This window comes from Dysidea avara, chromosome 8 (assembly GCF_963678975.1).
Source record: "Dysidea avara chromosome 8, odDysAvar1.4, whole genome shotgun sequence".
NCBI classification, from domain to species: domain Eukaryota; kingdom Metazoa; phylum Porifera; class Demospongiae; order Dictyoceratida; family Dysideidae; genus Dysidea; species Dysidea avara.
In genome coordinates, this window is record NC_089279.1 from 13,195,538 (window position 1) to 13,210,412 (window position 14,875).

Sequence of the window (14,875 nt, forward strand, 5' to 3'; positions counted from 1 at the left end):
GGCTTCCAGTTTGTTTCAGCAATGAATATCACTTCTTTCCACTCCATTCAAAATGTCTGTTATCTTCTGCACCTTCTCCTCCTTTAAGTTACTGTTTTGCTTTTGGAGGTGTGATTGGGATCAAGATATTTCCCTCCACAGAAGCTCTCTGTGCGTGACCCTTGGCCTTTCCGACGTATCTCCGAAGCTAAACTCATAGCAAGACTCATAGTGATTCGAAACTCTCACCTCGCATACACTGCCACGAGGAAATCTCGTGATCCAACGCTTGGAACGACAGTAGGTCGGCAACCGATACAACTGTAATGTGTCGCATCTCGCGTTGCCCCTTGCCATATTTCAATACGGAAAGTACGACACCTGCGCAATTTATAAATTGTTGCGCGTTTTATGAATTCACAAAATGCGCAACGCAATTTATAAACTGCGCAAATTCACAGATTGCGCCTAACAGATATACTCATTGTTGGTGTCCACGGGGACATCGATGATCATTTACCAGTCAGCTGTAAGTAATGTCACAACAGGAGGAAAGGAACCATTTCCATACCCCTATTGCATACTGATTTTCCAGGTCAGTTTATGTACACTCAACCACAGAAATGTAGAACTTTGGTTGCAGGTGGAAAATAAACACCTTTTTACTCAGTTACAAGAGATTCACCCAGCTGGGATAAAATGTTGAAGTGAATGTCATTAGTACCAACTTGTTCATCAGGTATTGGACAATTCCAAGTGTCCAGAATATGCAGTTGTCCTCATGTTCAAGTTTACACATTTAGGCAAGTTCCACAACATCCTATAATCCATTACTATATCAGTGTGGAATAATGCTTATATAATATTTTTATATTCCAGGCTTTAGGTGTATTGTATTTAACACCTGCTTGTTGGTTTTTGCAGGCCATCTGGTCATACTGGTTTATCCACTAGCAGTTGAATGTGATCGTGGTACATATGTAAGTTGAGACCACGCAAGAACAAAGATACAGGTGTCATGAATTTCAGGTCAGTTACTGTTCAGAGGAATTGTATTATTACAATTGTTCTTTTTGTAGTTATCAATTATCACTGACCAGTTTGTGATAGCGTACTTTTGTTTGACTAATGACCTAATGTTCTGGTTTACATGCTTACCCAACAGTTATGTTACTCACTTAACCTGCATATGGGATATATATTTTAGTTCATTTTGATTATCCATCCTTTATTGGTACAGCCTGGCATATTGATTTTTTGCACATTCTCTTTTTAATTCAGTGCCTGCTGGATTGTTTCGTCAGGTGTCTTTGACGTTGCAACCAATGTTCCAGGTCAGTTTGCATGTGTGTTTAATTTAAGGTTGATTTCAGTGCCTGCTTATTCTTTTACAGGTCTCGGTATCGAGTGTCATGAATTTCAGGTCAGTTGACGTACAGAAGAATTGTATTATTGCAATTGTTGTTTTTGTAGTTATCAATTATCACTGTATACTAGTGATGTGAATTTGCAGGGTCAGTCTACTCAGATGTATCGGGCATAGTGTTGATTGGTTCAAACAAATATCCAGTGTAGACTGTAGTGGCATCAAGGGTGTTAATTTCCAGGTCAGTTTACATGTTGTGATGTTAGTGATTTTTCCTAGTACCCAGATGTTAAGTGTATTGTATTTAATTCCCACCTGTTATGTTTTTAAATTATAGTATATCAGTGTAGACAGTAAGCCTTCAGTGTTGTAGTAACTATTTGTTTCATAATTATGCTGTTGTCCCGGAATGGCACAATTTTTGGGCAACCAGTGTGAAGTCCAGTGGTACAAACATTGTATTATGACCAAGTTGATAGCGTACTTTTGTTTGACTAATGTCCTAATGTTCAGGTTTGACATGCTTACCCAACAGTTATGTTATTCATTCACTTAGCCTGGGATATAATTTTTGTTCATTTTGATTATCCATGCTATTATTGATACAGCCTGGCATATTGATTTTTTGTACATTCTCTTATAATTCATTGCCTGCTGGATTGTGTCATCAGATATCGAAACAAGTGTTTTTGGTGTTGCGACCAATGTTCCAGGTCAATTGCATGAGTGTTTAATTTAAGGTTAACTTCAGTACCTGCTTATTCTTTTACAGGTCTTAGTATTGTCATGCTCACATACAAGAATCATCACTATTGTTGGAACTATTTTTAGTCAAGTCTTGATGTGATGTTGATTAACGTTGTTACACATTGTTGTATGTTTACCATATGGCAAGAAATTTTCATGGCTATCATGAAATTTGAATATTGTGTAAGTTGTGTGGAACAACCCCAACTCATACATGGTCACTGGCAAACCACGAACCACATTCAAGCCACAACACCACGAACCACATCCGAGCAATCCATTACAAAATTTGTTGCACCATTTGTGTGTGCATAATACTTAATGAAAGCCACAACACAAGCTACATGGTACACACTACATAGAGGTGGTAACCCCTAAAGCCTTGTTACCTTTTGTATTCACCTTACCGGCCTTTGTGGTTAATCTGTTAAAAATTACATGTAAATAGAAAATTGAAGAGTATGTTTAAAGCACCTTCACTAGTGATTTTGTTCTTCACACCATAAGACAACTGGCGATTTATAAACGCTCGCATGGGGTGTGGCACTAAATCGAATTTAAAAGATTTCTGCTTAAAACACCATCCCTAGGGAACTTACGGTTCAGCACGCTGTCACAACTTGTTTATCAGGCATTAGAGATTGTGTCCACGTCGTGTCTTTAAAAGTTATTGTAGGGAATAGAGGTTTGATTGAAGAAAATACGCGTATAGGCAAACCAGGATTGGATAATGTCAGTGCTAGATGGACTATACAAACACGGCTATGTTGACTGGTATAACGTGACAGTAGTTGTAACATAAGGTAGAGAAATAAAGTGAAATACGCTTATTTTTATTTTGCGATGGTTACTTTTTTATTTTAGCGAGGTCGCAAGAAAACTATGATGATGACGACTCCTAAAGATTTTTTTATCACGTAACGCAATACAAATCTATTGAGAGATGTTGCGTAATCTAGGACTAATATTGCGAAACCGGCCCTACACGTAAATAACTCACAGTAGTGGCCGCGCGTCTTTTAATTGGGCGTGCGCTTTGCAGTTTCTTGGCCGCGATTAATGATAAAAGCGAATATATCTATATATGCGCCCGAGGACATAATTTAATTTTAATTTAATTCAATTATTAGCTTTATAGTGCAATGTTACAGGTGTACATGGTTGTACAACAATAAAAGTGAGTTTGTATACAATTGCACTAAAGGTAATCTGGTAAGTACCAGATCCCATAACTTAAATTAAGTACTTATCATTACTTATATAATTACAATTAGCTGCTAATTGTATCAAAGTTAGGTGGCTTGGGATGTTTGGAGCAGATGCTACAAGGACATGTAAAATGGAAACTATGCTGGTTATCTGGATCGAAGTTTCTTATAAAATGCTGCCATAGGATTTTAGTTAGTCGAAATTTAATGGTAACAAAGTAAGCGCTGTCTTAATTACATCCTAGGAAAATATGCGCTGTCGTATTATCGGCGATAATAAGTTAGAGTCCTTATCATCGGCGACAATAAGCTGTAATCTTATCATCGGCGATAATTAGGCGAGGTCTTATTATCGGCGATAATAAGGATGGTGTTTTATTATCGGCGATAATAAGGTAGCTGGAGTCAGGTATATTTTTGTTACAAACGGCGTTCCATACGTTCGAATGTTATTTTATTACCACTGTATGAAAAACTTTGAAACATTGCAAGTTAGTAGGGAACATCACAATAAAGGTGCATAAACAAGGGCAAATTCACTTCCTATTTTAGCCATGGTGATAACAGCAATAAGTTAAATTAGCACTTCACATGATCTCCCTGGTTTAATGAAACGATTCCTACTACGTAGCTTGTACAATTAGCATTATATTTTTTGCTATTATTTTCGTAATAAAAAATCTTCATTAGTGAATTTATATAACACCACATTAAAGGAAAGAATGAAATTAGATATCAGAGACTATAAATGACAAAATGTACAACAGTATACTAATTAAGTATTTAAAAAATATTTGGAATTTTCAACTAGAGTAGGAACCACAGCACATTGATAAAAGTACTGAAACAAGCTGGAGTAGTGCACGATATTAAATCACAGTAAAACAATAAGAAGTGTTATATCCCTACTGTGCTCCAAGATACCATAATGGAAATGCACAGTAGGGATATAACACTTCTTATTGTTTTACTATGATTTAATATCGTGCACTGCTCAAGCTTGTTTCAGTACTTTTTATTAATTGGCTAGCTATGGTTTAGTTTAAAATTCCTAATTTTTTGTTTGTTAACTTCTGTAAATACCGTATTGTCTCAAATTACAGCATGGGTGTTCATTTCTTTCAAGCAACTTTTTACCCCGGCTACTAAACAAGACTGGCGACTATACAAGACCGACGTTTATATAGACGGGTTGCCTATTTAGGGCGTGTCCCTTGTGTAACGCAAGAAAACGCGACTTTCCGTTTTACGCATGATTACAATGTTGGTCAAGAAGTCAACAAAAAACCCATTTTAAAAAATAGTTTGACATACGTTTTTGATTCTTCAAAGGTACAAGGTGAGTTAAAATCATCCAGTCTATCATTCTAAGTAGTAGCAAAGTCTTACAAAGAATGTTTTCAGCGAGTTTTATCGCTTTCCAAAAACCCGAGATTGAGAGAAAATCATCTTCTCGCTCAGCCTTCACCTTACACGCTGGATATGTTATAGCTCGAACTTTTCTCTATAACATACTTTCTGTTCTAAAGGCTGGCTAACTCTTGCTTGCTAAAGTTAACCGAAACGTTCATTTTCTCCAATAGCCGTAATACATTTTTGACTTAGCGAACTCGGAAAGTATGTGGAAAATTTACGGCAAAACGACCACGCCTTAAAAAGGCAACCCGTCTATACCTGATCAGCATTCACGAGTCAACTTCATACCTTGGTGTTGTACTCTCCTGGACTCTCCTTATTATTATTATTATTATTTATCTAATTTGTCAAAATTACAGGGTGGCACCAAAAGGCATAGCCTGTACAAGGGTGCTTCCCTAGATGTTTCCCTCAGCATATTTCACAGATTCAAGCTTAAAATGAACTCTACAAAACGTTCTTCGCTTCATAGTTTGTAACACCGCCCGGAATTGCTAAAAATAATGACTACACTAGACATTTATTTAAGACCCGGCGTTTATTTAAGACCCGGAATTTATTTTTGTTATGATGCTGTGTACCCCTGGCGACTAAACAGGACCAGGTGCTTATACAAGGCCGGCCATAATTTGAGGAAATATGGTAATATTATTATGATTGGTGAACCCACGCATACAGCAGTTGAAATGGCGCTGCGCCTCAGCTATATCGTCTGAAAAGTGAAGTTTCCATTATGCTTCGTTATCAGCTATGTTCAACCCATTACACAGCAGTACGAATCAAGAACTGTTCGAAAAGCACTTCTGCAAACCAAAAGAAAGGGTTGGAAAAAGAAGAAAAGGTTGCATTGGTGCCGCGTGCCCGCGATCGTGCTCCAGTTATATAAAGGCAGGTTATATAGAGCCGGTGCCGGATACACTGTTTTGCCGGCTATTTTGCCGGCAGTGGAGGGTATAATACTTAGAATGTTACGCGCATTAAAAAAACTTGTACAAAAAACCTAAGAAAGCGAAAAAAAAGTTGTCTAAGCGAGGGTTCGAACCCGGGCATCCGTACTCATAAGCAATGTTTGTAACGATTATACCACCGGTGCTGCAGCTAGTCATATTATTTAGTTTCTACGTTATAAACATCCGACTGAAGTGACTTCTATATATAACAAGAGTGAAGAAGAAACCAAAGCTGAACCCTAGCCTACCCCTAACGCTAAGGAACTACTTTTCGCATCCCCTAAAGTTGAATGCTCGGGGCAACCTACTAGACGCGTTCCCTAAAGTTGAATGATCGGGGCAACCTACTAGTGCCGGCACAATAGCCGTTAGTGTTTGCAAACCTGTACCGGCTAAATATACACTTCGTTATATAAATTATCGTCTGAAAGGGAAGTATCCATTACGCTTCGTTGTTGGCTATGTTCAACCCGTTACACAGCAGTATGAATCAAAAACTATTTGAAAAGCACCTCAGCAATCAAAGTAGCCACTATGAAAATACAGACGATTTCCATTAAGAAGGGAATCCATCACGTGCTACCACCAAATCGACACTCTTCGCTGCCAACAAAGATGAATGGGACACAAAGGAGGACACTGGTAAGTCCATGAAAAATGCATTATGCATACTGCGGTATGCCAAAAGGCAACTGTCGGGCCGAAGTGGCATCGAACAGAAAAAAAATCAAGCCCGTAGCCATAGCCGTTATCGAGCTAAGCTAGTCTGAAGGCATCAGTCAGTCAGTTACTCAGTCAGTAGAAAATTCCGTTAAATAAATAATTTACAAAATTCTATAGCAACTTGTTGAAAGCGTTTCAGGTCAATCTGAAAGCTTTTTTGGGCTTAGTTTTCAGTACCTAACCAATACTGCCTCATCGTCATCAGGGAACATTGAAGCTGTTTTTGGGTGATTTTATTTTGTGGCCATGCCTACTCCTTTCTGGTCCCTACTATACAGTGGCGGATCTAGGAATTTATAAAGGGGTTTCCAGTTTAGACTTGGGGTCCGAAACCAAGCTAAATTGCCTCCGGGATTTCGAAATCTTTAGATTTTACCAAAGATTTCAAGATTCCAGGGAATATTTCTACAGATTTCAAGATTGTTGTGAAGATTTCTAAAGATCTTAATATTGCAGTGAAAATTTCAAGATTACTTGTGAAATAGGCATAGATTTTAAATTGATTTCTGTATACTTACAGTATAAAAATAAAAATTTCAATTATTTATATGCTTGATGATTATTGTGTTAGTCATTGGCTAAATGTAAGTATTAAAAAGCAATTATTAAATTGGCTAGAGAGCAAGTCTGGCGGTACCACCTGTCTTCTGCATTCACCTTAGCTTTTGCATAACTTAGGTGAAACCATTCATTGCATTTGTCGCAACACACCATTGGGCTTCCATCATCTATTGATCTGCATAGAAAATAGACATCAACTTCATCATACCTTGGATTTCCTCCTCTTCTTGCCTTGATCACTGGAAAGGGAGTCATCTTCGTATTGGACAAACACTGCTCTAAATGTTTTCTCATAATACTTCAGTTGATTGTATACAAATGATCCAGGATCGGCAAACACACAATCACGATCAGCCATTTCTCCAGCCAGCTTCAGTAGAGCATGCAGCCAGTTTCAAATTTTGAGCTAAATGTGTGCAAGTATAATTATGCTAAGTATAAACATAATTCTATATTCAGGCACAGGGGCGGAGGAAGTAGTTAATATGAGGGGACTGGGCTGACCCAGACTTATCTCTGGTTTGGTAAGGTGAGGCCAAAAAAAATGGTCACAACCAACTCACAATAGCTTTCCACCTCACCAGCTGATAAACTACATTAAAATCCTTACATAGCTCGCGCTACATTATGATTATGATTATGATTAGATACTGGAAAGACAGCACTCAGTGCTGGTTACATCCAGGAGGGGGGGGGACCCTCAAAACAAAAAGGGGGTTAATTACAACAAATCTAGTCCAAAAATACAATTATTAAACTGTTCTAGTGACTCTGTATCGATGATGTGATTAGGGAGGTTATTCCATTGCTTGATAGTTCCTGGAAAGTAACTCTGTTGGTAAGCAAGTGTTCTAGTTGGAGGAATTATATATCTGTATTGGTGATGCAATCTAGTTGGATATGAAGTAGGCTTGAAATACTCAGGGAGCTGGATAGATGGCAAAGCGTGATGTAATACTCTATATAGTAAGTTCAAACGATCAATACATCTTCTGCTCTGTAGGCTCTTCCAATGCAGTTGATCCAACAGGTAAGTGACACTACTCATTGGATTGTAATCCGATGCTACCCATCTACATACTCATTGCTTTATTAGAGCGACTGCTCTATTAGAGTATCTCGATCTTTATCACGGTTTTCAGCCCCACTCCAAGGATAATTTCGGTGTGATATCATTCTGAGGGGGGCTAAGCCCCTAGCCCCCCTTTCCGCCGCCTATGTTCAGGCTGATAAAGAATCCCTCGGAGAATCCCAATTAGCTCAGCCAAGAATATCCAGTAGAGTTGCTATAGCTGCGTGTCCCAGCCAGCTGCTTGTCCTAGTTCATGTCCTAGTCAGCTGCTTCTCCAGCTGCAGCCACTCAACTCGAGTTCAGTTAGCTTTGGTATTAAGATCAATACCAGACTGGAACAATTTAGATATGGAAGATCTTGACAATATAGACTTACTTACTTTCAACCATTTGTAAAATGCATAGACACTAAAATTTTGTTTTTGTACATTAGCGATTTACCCAATTGGTTTTGCTAATCAATAATAATAATAATAATAATAATTAAACGCCAAGTCGAACGCGAGTTCGAGCACCAATTGGGTAACACTATGGACACTAATATAGTAGAGCAAATCGTAGCTACTACATGTAGCTACATGCCGGCTATGACTTATCGAGGAGCGGAATCCGGTCGACTAATGTAAACCAACTCAGTTCGTAATGGGAAACATGCTTTTATACACGTATAACATCCGGACATGTCCGAAAATTTCCGGGAACTCTGAAGTTATAAGATTTCAGGATTCTGGGAATTTTTAGTAAAGATTTCAATTGTGGACCTACGAGATTTCTAGCTTGTTGCGAACCCCTCGAGTTTAGAAGGTGGAGATATACACTGACATGAACTACATTGTCTGGTTTGGTAAGTGGGACCAAAAAAAAGGTCAGCATATTGATAGTACATAAAATACCTTAAATAACTTGCTACAACTGCTTTAGTAGCTACTGTGACTGCTCTATTATCTCGGTAGAGGTGCACGCCACAATCATTAACACATTTAATTGTTATGCAATCATTTTTCAAAGTGGGTTTCTGTGGAAACCTTGAAAACCCCCTAAATCCGCCACTGCTATACACTACCATTGTAGTGTTGATATTCAATGACTAGTAAAATAAAATCTGCACAATAATAGCGGTCTTAAAAAGCCTGGGTGAAAAAGTTGTGAAATCAAAGATGGCAGCCAAATTGCTGCAATGATGTTAATTTTAATAAGAGTACTCTCTGCATTCAACCTACACTTAAACAATGACCCATGTTTTCCTGTGTTTACTGTCATTTACCCTTGTTGACTCACGTTTACCCTTGTTTACTCATGTTTACCCATGCTTACTCTTGTTTACCCATGTTTACTATTATTTACCTCCTTCTACAACTGTTGAGAATGAAGACTGACTGACTCTAATATAGCAGGTTTATGTTTTATCTTATTGTACTAGGTTAGGCTATAGGTATTTTCAATTGCAGTTGTACACGTGAGCTGTGTGTGTGTGTGTGTGTGTGTGCGTTATATGGAATCTTTCCCGCCTCGTGGTGTATGGTGATAGAGGTCAAGTGGCTTTCGTCGAACATTCCAGCAAGAGAACCTGGTAGCTGAGACGACCGGCATTTGGAGACACTCCCGCATCCGTCTCATTGGTGCTGTGACGCAGTCGCGAGTCGTTAGCCTTACACTTTCTAACTCGCCGCTTAAAAGTCGTGGTACCGTGGCAAAGGAGAACGGTACCCAGTAAGGCAAGGACTCATTATCTTGATTCTGTTCTTGTTGGTTTTATTTCAGTTACCGAAAGCAAATTATGACGATGGAAGTTTCACATCTCCGAGCGTCACGAAGGGCTCATCGCGCTCACCTCACTCGAGTTTTTGGGAAGATTTACGCCATTCTGGAGAGCAACGATGCTCCTGATGAGAGAAACACTGCCACCCTTCAAACATCGTTAGAGCAAATCGAAGCCAAGAAATGTACCATTGCGGAACTTGACACAAAAATTGTTGCTACAATTGAGGATCCAGACACACTTGAATCAGAAATTTTGGACTCCGAGGAAATAATGTTCAATGTGGCTGAGAAAATTACATTAGTCAAAGCAGTGTTGGCCAGACCAAAGCCACTCAATATTCAAGCTCTACCCTTTCAACCGCAGAGTGTCATGATCCCACCATCCAGTAACTTAATCAGTGATTAATTGTCAAGTCATTCGGTTAGTGACCGACCATCCAATCACACTGTTAGTGATCAGCCATCAAGCCATACAGTTAGTGATCAATCAGTAAGTCGTTCAGCCATTGTTCAACCATCAAATGAAGGTGCATCTGTGACTGACACCCCTCAACAACAGCAGCGAACTGAATCCAACGAAGGAGCAAATTTCGCTCAGGCTCAGGGGTATGTTAACACCTTTGCTGGTATGTCCCAGAATGTCAGCCACCTCCCCAAGCTAACATTACCCACATTTGGAGGCGACCCATTGAAGTGGCAGACATTTTGGGACTCCTTTGATTCTGCTGTGCACTCCAACAATGTGTTGACTAATGTTCAGAAACTGAACTATCTGAGGGCACACCTTGAAGGTGAAGTTGCAAGGGCAATTGCTGGATTTCCCTTGACCAGTGTTAATTACCAACAATCCTTAGATCTGTTGAAGGACAGGTTTGGTGATCAACAGAGAATCATTAATGCCCATATGCATTCACTGATGAACTTGACACGTGCTAGCAACAACATAACTGGTTTGAGGGCCTTCCATGATGCCATTGAAAATCATGTTCGTGATCTGTCAGCCTTGGGTCAATCAACAACGAGTTATGGGGCCCTGTTAGTTCCTATGGTACTAGGGAGACTTCCTGCTGATGTGAGAAAAAACCTGGCCAGAGAGCACAGCAGCCTAGAGTGGACCCTTGACAAGCTAAGGAAATCAATTGCCACAGAGATAAGAGTCCTTGAAGCTGGTGCCCTACTTTCTCCATCTCAGTCAGACGAACACCACTCCACAGCTTCATTTCACACAGGGGCCATGAGCAAACCTGAACCTAGGAAGCTTAAGTGTTATTTTGTAAGGGACCACACCCAGCTACACAGTGTGACACTATCCCAGACCAGTCTGAACGCATGGACATTGTCGAGCGTGATAAGCTTTGTTTTAATTGCCTTGGTCACCACAGAGTTGGTCAATGTCAGTCGAAGGGCTGCTGCAAACACTGCAAGGAGCGACATCATACCAGCTTGTGTCGAGGGACACATCACCAACAGAATCCTCCTAACACACAGATACCAACTTCAGAACAGCAATCTACTCCCCCCACTTAAACTGCACAGAATTTGATAAATTCCACGATATCACATCCTCAGCCAACTAAGGTATGCTTTCTGAAGACAGCTGTTGCTACATTGAGAGCTAACAACTTTTCTGCACAAGCAAACATATTACTAGACGAGGGAGCACAACGCTCATTTATCACACAAACTCTTGCCAACTCTCTGCACCTTAATGTTCAAAGAAGAGAATCAGTTGCAATTGCTGCATTTGGAGCATCAGAGGTTTCCAACCAGACTCTTCCTGTTGCCACAATCTGCCTAGAAACTACAGAAGGCATTCAGATTCCTATCAATGTTCTTGTCACTTCGAGAATCTCTCAGCCACTCCGTAACCTTCCCTTTTCCTATATTAAGCAACTGCCATATTTGAAGGGGCTACACCTTAATCATGCAATCTCAGACAGTGATGCAATCAATATCTCAATGCTTATAGGAGCTGATGCTTACTGGTCCATTGTGCAGGAAGCCATAGTTCGAGGACCAGGTCCTACTGCTGTTCAGACTAAGATTGGGTACTTACTTTCAGGACCATTATACAACTACACCAGCTCTATAGCATCCAGTGTATTTCATCTTAGTTCAGCATCACTGTTCGACTCAAGTGGCATCACCCCAGTAGAAAGCACACACTTTGGGCTGAGTAAGGAATCATCTGACTTCCTACAGGAGTACCTTCACAACTCAGTAAGTCGGCAGAGTGATGGTACATACATTGTGAGCTTTCCATGGAAATCCAGCCACCCCGTGCTACCTACAAACAAGTCCACTTGTGAACGACGTGTGAGGTCCCTTACTCATAAACTAAGCAACATTACTGGCATGCTTAAAGTTTACCACAGCATAATAGAGGAACAACTGACACGTGGATTCATTGAGCAGGTACCAATCTCAGAATTAGCCAAGCCATGCCATTACATACCACATCATGGTGTGCACAAGGATTCAGCAACAACACCACTCAGGATCGTGTATGACTGCAGCAGCCGTGAAGCCAAGCATTTGGCAAGTATCAATGACTGTCTAGAAACTGGGCCTCCCTTTCTACAAGAACTACCAGCTATCCTCATCCGATTCCGTTGCCACAAGTTTGGTATTAGCGCTGACATTGAAAAGGCATTCCTACATGTTCAGTTGCACGCCAAGGACCGTTACTACACTCGTTTTCTCTGGCCCTGCTGTCCTGATGATCCCAATAGCCCACTTCAAACATACCGATTCAAAGTTGTCCTGTTTGGATCGGCCAGCTCGCCATTTATGCTGTATGCTGCCCTTCATTGTCATCTCACACACTGTAGTTCGACAACATCCAAGGATCTTCTTCAGAATCTGTATGTGGACAATATTCTGTCAGGGTGTTCTACTGAAGAAGAGTCCATTGTGTACTACACTGAGGCCAGAAAGGCACTATCTGACGCCAACTTTAATTTAAGAAGCTGGGCATCTAACAGTGCACAATTGACTACTGCAGCAGAGAAGGATCAAGTTATGGATAGTGGCAAACAGATAAACACACTTGGACTTGTATGGGACACTGCCAATGACAATTTGTCACTCTCTCAGAAGGCCTTACCACTTGACAATTCTCCAGCCACAAAGCGCAAAGTGTTGCAGCAATCCTCCATGATTTTTGACCCATTAGGTTTTGCGTCCCCAGTTATGATTAGTGCCAAATTACTGCAACAACAACTATGGCAGAACAAGTTATCATGGGACAGTCCACTCCCGGTAGAGAGCCAACAACAATGGCAGACCCTTCTAGATGATCTCCGACAACTACACGCAATCTCCTTTCCTAGGTGTTACTTTAAGGATGGATTAAGTACAGATGTTCCAATTGAACTACATGTATTCTGTGACGCAAGCACTAAGGCTTATGGAGCAGTGGCATACTTTCGTCAAGGCAGTGAAACATCATTTGTGATCTCGAAATCCAGAGTGCCCCCCCTGAAACAACTCACACTTCCTAGACTAGAACTGATGGGTGCCACTACTGCAGCTCAGATGTTTACTTGGATCAGTTCGTCAATTCATCACAGGATCAACTCAGTCCATATGTGGTGTGACAGCCAAATCGTACTTCATTGGCTCAACAGTGATAAGAAACTGAAGCAGTTTGTTTCCAATCGTGTGTCAGCAATCACTAAAGCTTGCCCTGTCCAATGGAGGGGTTACTGTCCATCTGCAGACAATCCTGCGGACTTGTTAACTAGAGGCATTTCGTTCTCAGCTTTACAAGCCTCAACTATGTGGACACATGGACCAAAGTGGATTGTTCATGAAGAATTAAGGCCAACATGGAGTGCTACTGACATACTAAATGTTCAACTTACTGTTACAGATGCTGAGTTGCAATCACTGGACCCAGTTGAAGAAACAACCAAAGGCGATCAGCACCCTACTGTGGCAGCCGTCATTGACATAGAGAGGTATGGTACTCTATCTAAACTGTTGTACATCACTGCATACGTGTTGCGATTTATTGAGGGTATCAAATCACATGGATCCAAGCCTGTAGGATTGATCACTGCCAGTGAACTAAGTAATTCCCAGAATGTGTGGATCCAAAGCTGCCAAAATTCAATTTACCTGAAGGAAATCCACTCTTTACACAGGGGATGGACATCTAGTAGACGTCTCCCACTTGTCAGACAGCTCAGATTGTTTTTAGACTCTGACAATTTCCTCCGTTGTGGTGGGAGGATACATAATGCTCCAGTTGACCACAATACCAAGTTCCCCTATCTTCTCCCCCCCAATCACAGACTAACCGCCTTGATTGTGTATGCTACTCATGCCACTCAACTACATGGGGGCACAGATACTACAGTGACTGCTCTGAGGCAACGTTTCTGGATTCCTGCAGCATGGAGAATAGTGGCGAGGTTGCTTCGGAAGTGTGTGATCTGTCGTAGAGTTGCTGGAAAACCATTCCCTGTCTCTGATCCACCACCTCTGCCACAGGCCAGAGTACAAGATGGCCCTCCCTTCAGTGTGACTGGAGTTGATTTTACGGGAGCGATGTACGTGAAGAGGGAAGGAATGGTCGGTGAGTATAAGGTGTATGTGTGCTTGTTCACCTGCGCTAGTACCCGGGCTGTGCACCTTGAAGTTGTAACTGACCTTACAGAAGAAACCTTTCTACAGGCTTTCCGAAGGTTTGCTGCCCGCAGGTCATTGCCCCGTCTGATCATATCAGACAATGCTTCAACTTATACATCAGCAGCAAAGGAGTTACATGAATTGTTCCAGTCACCTACACTGAAGTCTGCTCTTATGCACAAGGGCACAACATGGCAATTCATTCCCAAAAGAGCTCCCTGGTATGGGGGCTTTTGGGAGAGGCTGGTTGGAATGGTGACGATGTCTCTGAAGAAGACCTTAGGCCATGCCTTTATCACACTCACTGTCCTCCAAACCACCATTGTTGAAGTCGAAGCAGTGCTCAATGATCGACCTCTAACACACCTCTCATCTGCCACTGGAGACCTTGAGCCATTAACACCCTCTCATTTGTTGTGTGGGCGCCGAATTGTTTCTCTACCACATCCAAATGTTA

The 14,875-nt window shown here is 40.9% G+C and overlaps 1 long non-coding RNA gene across 3 annotated transcripts in view; it reads left to right on the forward strand.

Moving 5' to 3' along the window:
- The first annotated feature begins 437 nt into the window (after positions 1 to 437).
- LOC136262909 (uncharacterized) overlaps positions 438 to 14,875 on the forward strand; it is a 100,511-nt gene continuing 86,073 nt past the window's right edge. Inside the window, exons 1-4 of one of the 3 annotated variants that reach the window (XR_010704390.1) lie at positions 460 to 782; positions 904 to 1,008; positions 1,059 to 1,313; positions 1,374 to 1,592. This is a non-coding gene — a long non-coding RNA (uncharacterized lncRNA). Of the gene's footprint in view, positions 783 to 903; positions 1,009 to 1,058; positions 1,314 to 1,373; positions 1,593 to 14,875 lie in introns of those variants that run through there. The other 2 variants (XR_010704389.1, XR_010704388.1) reach the window with 2 other exon arrangements.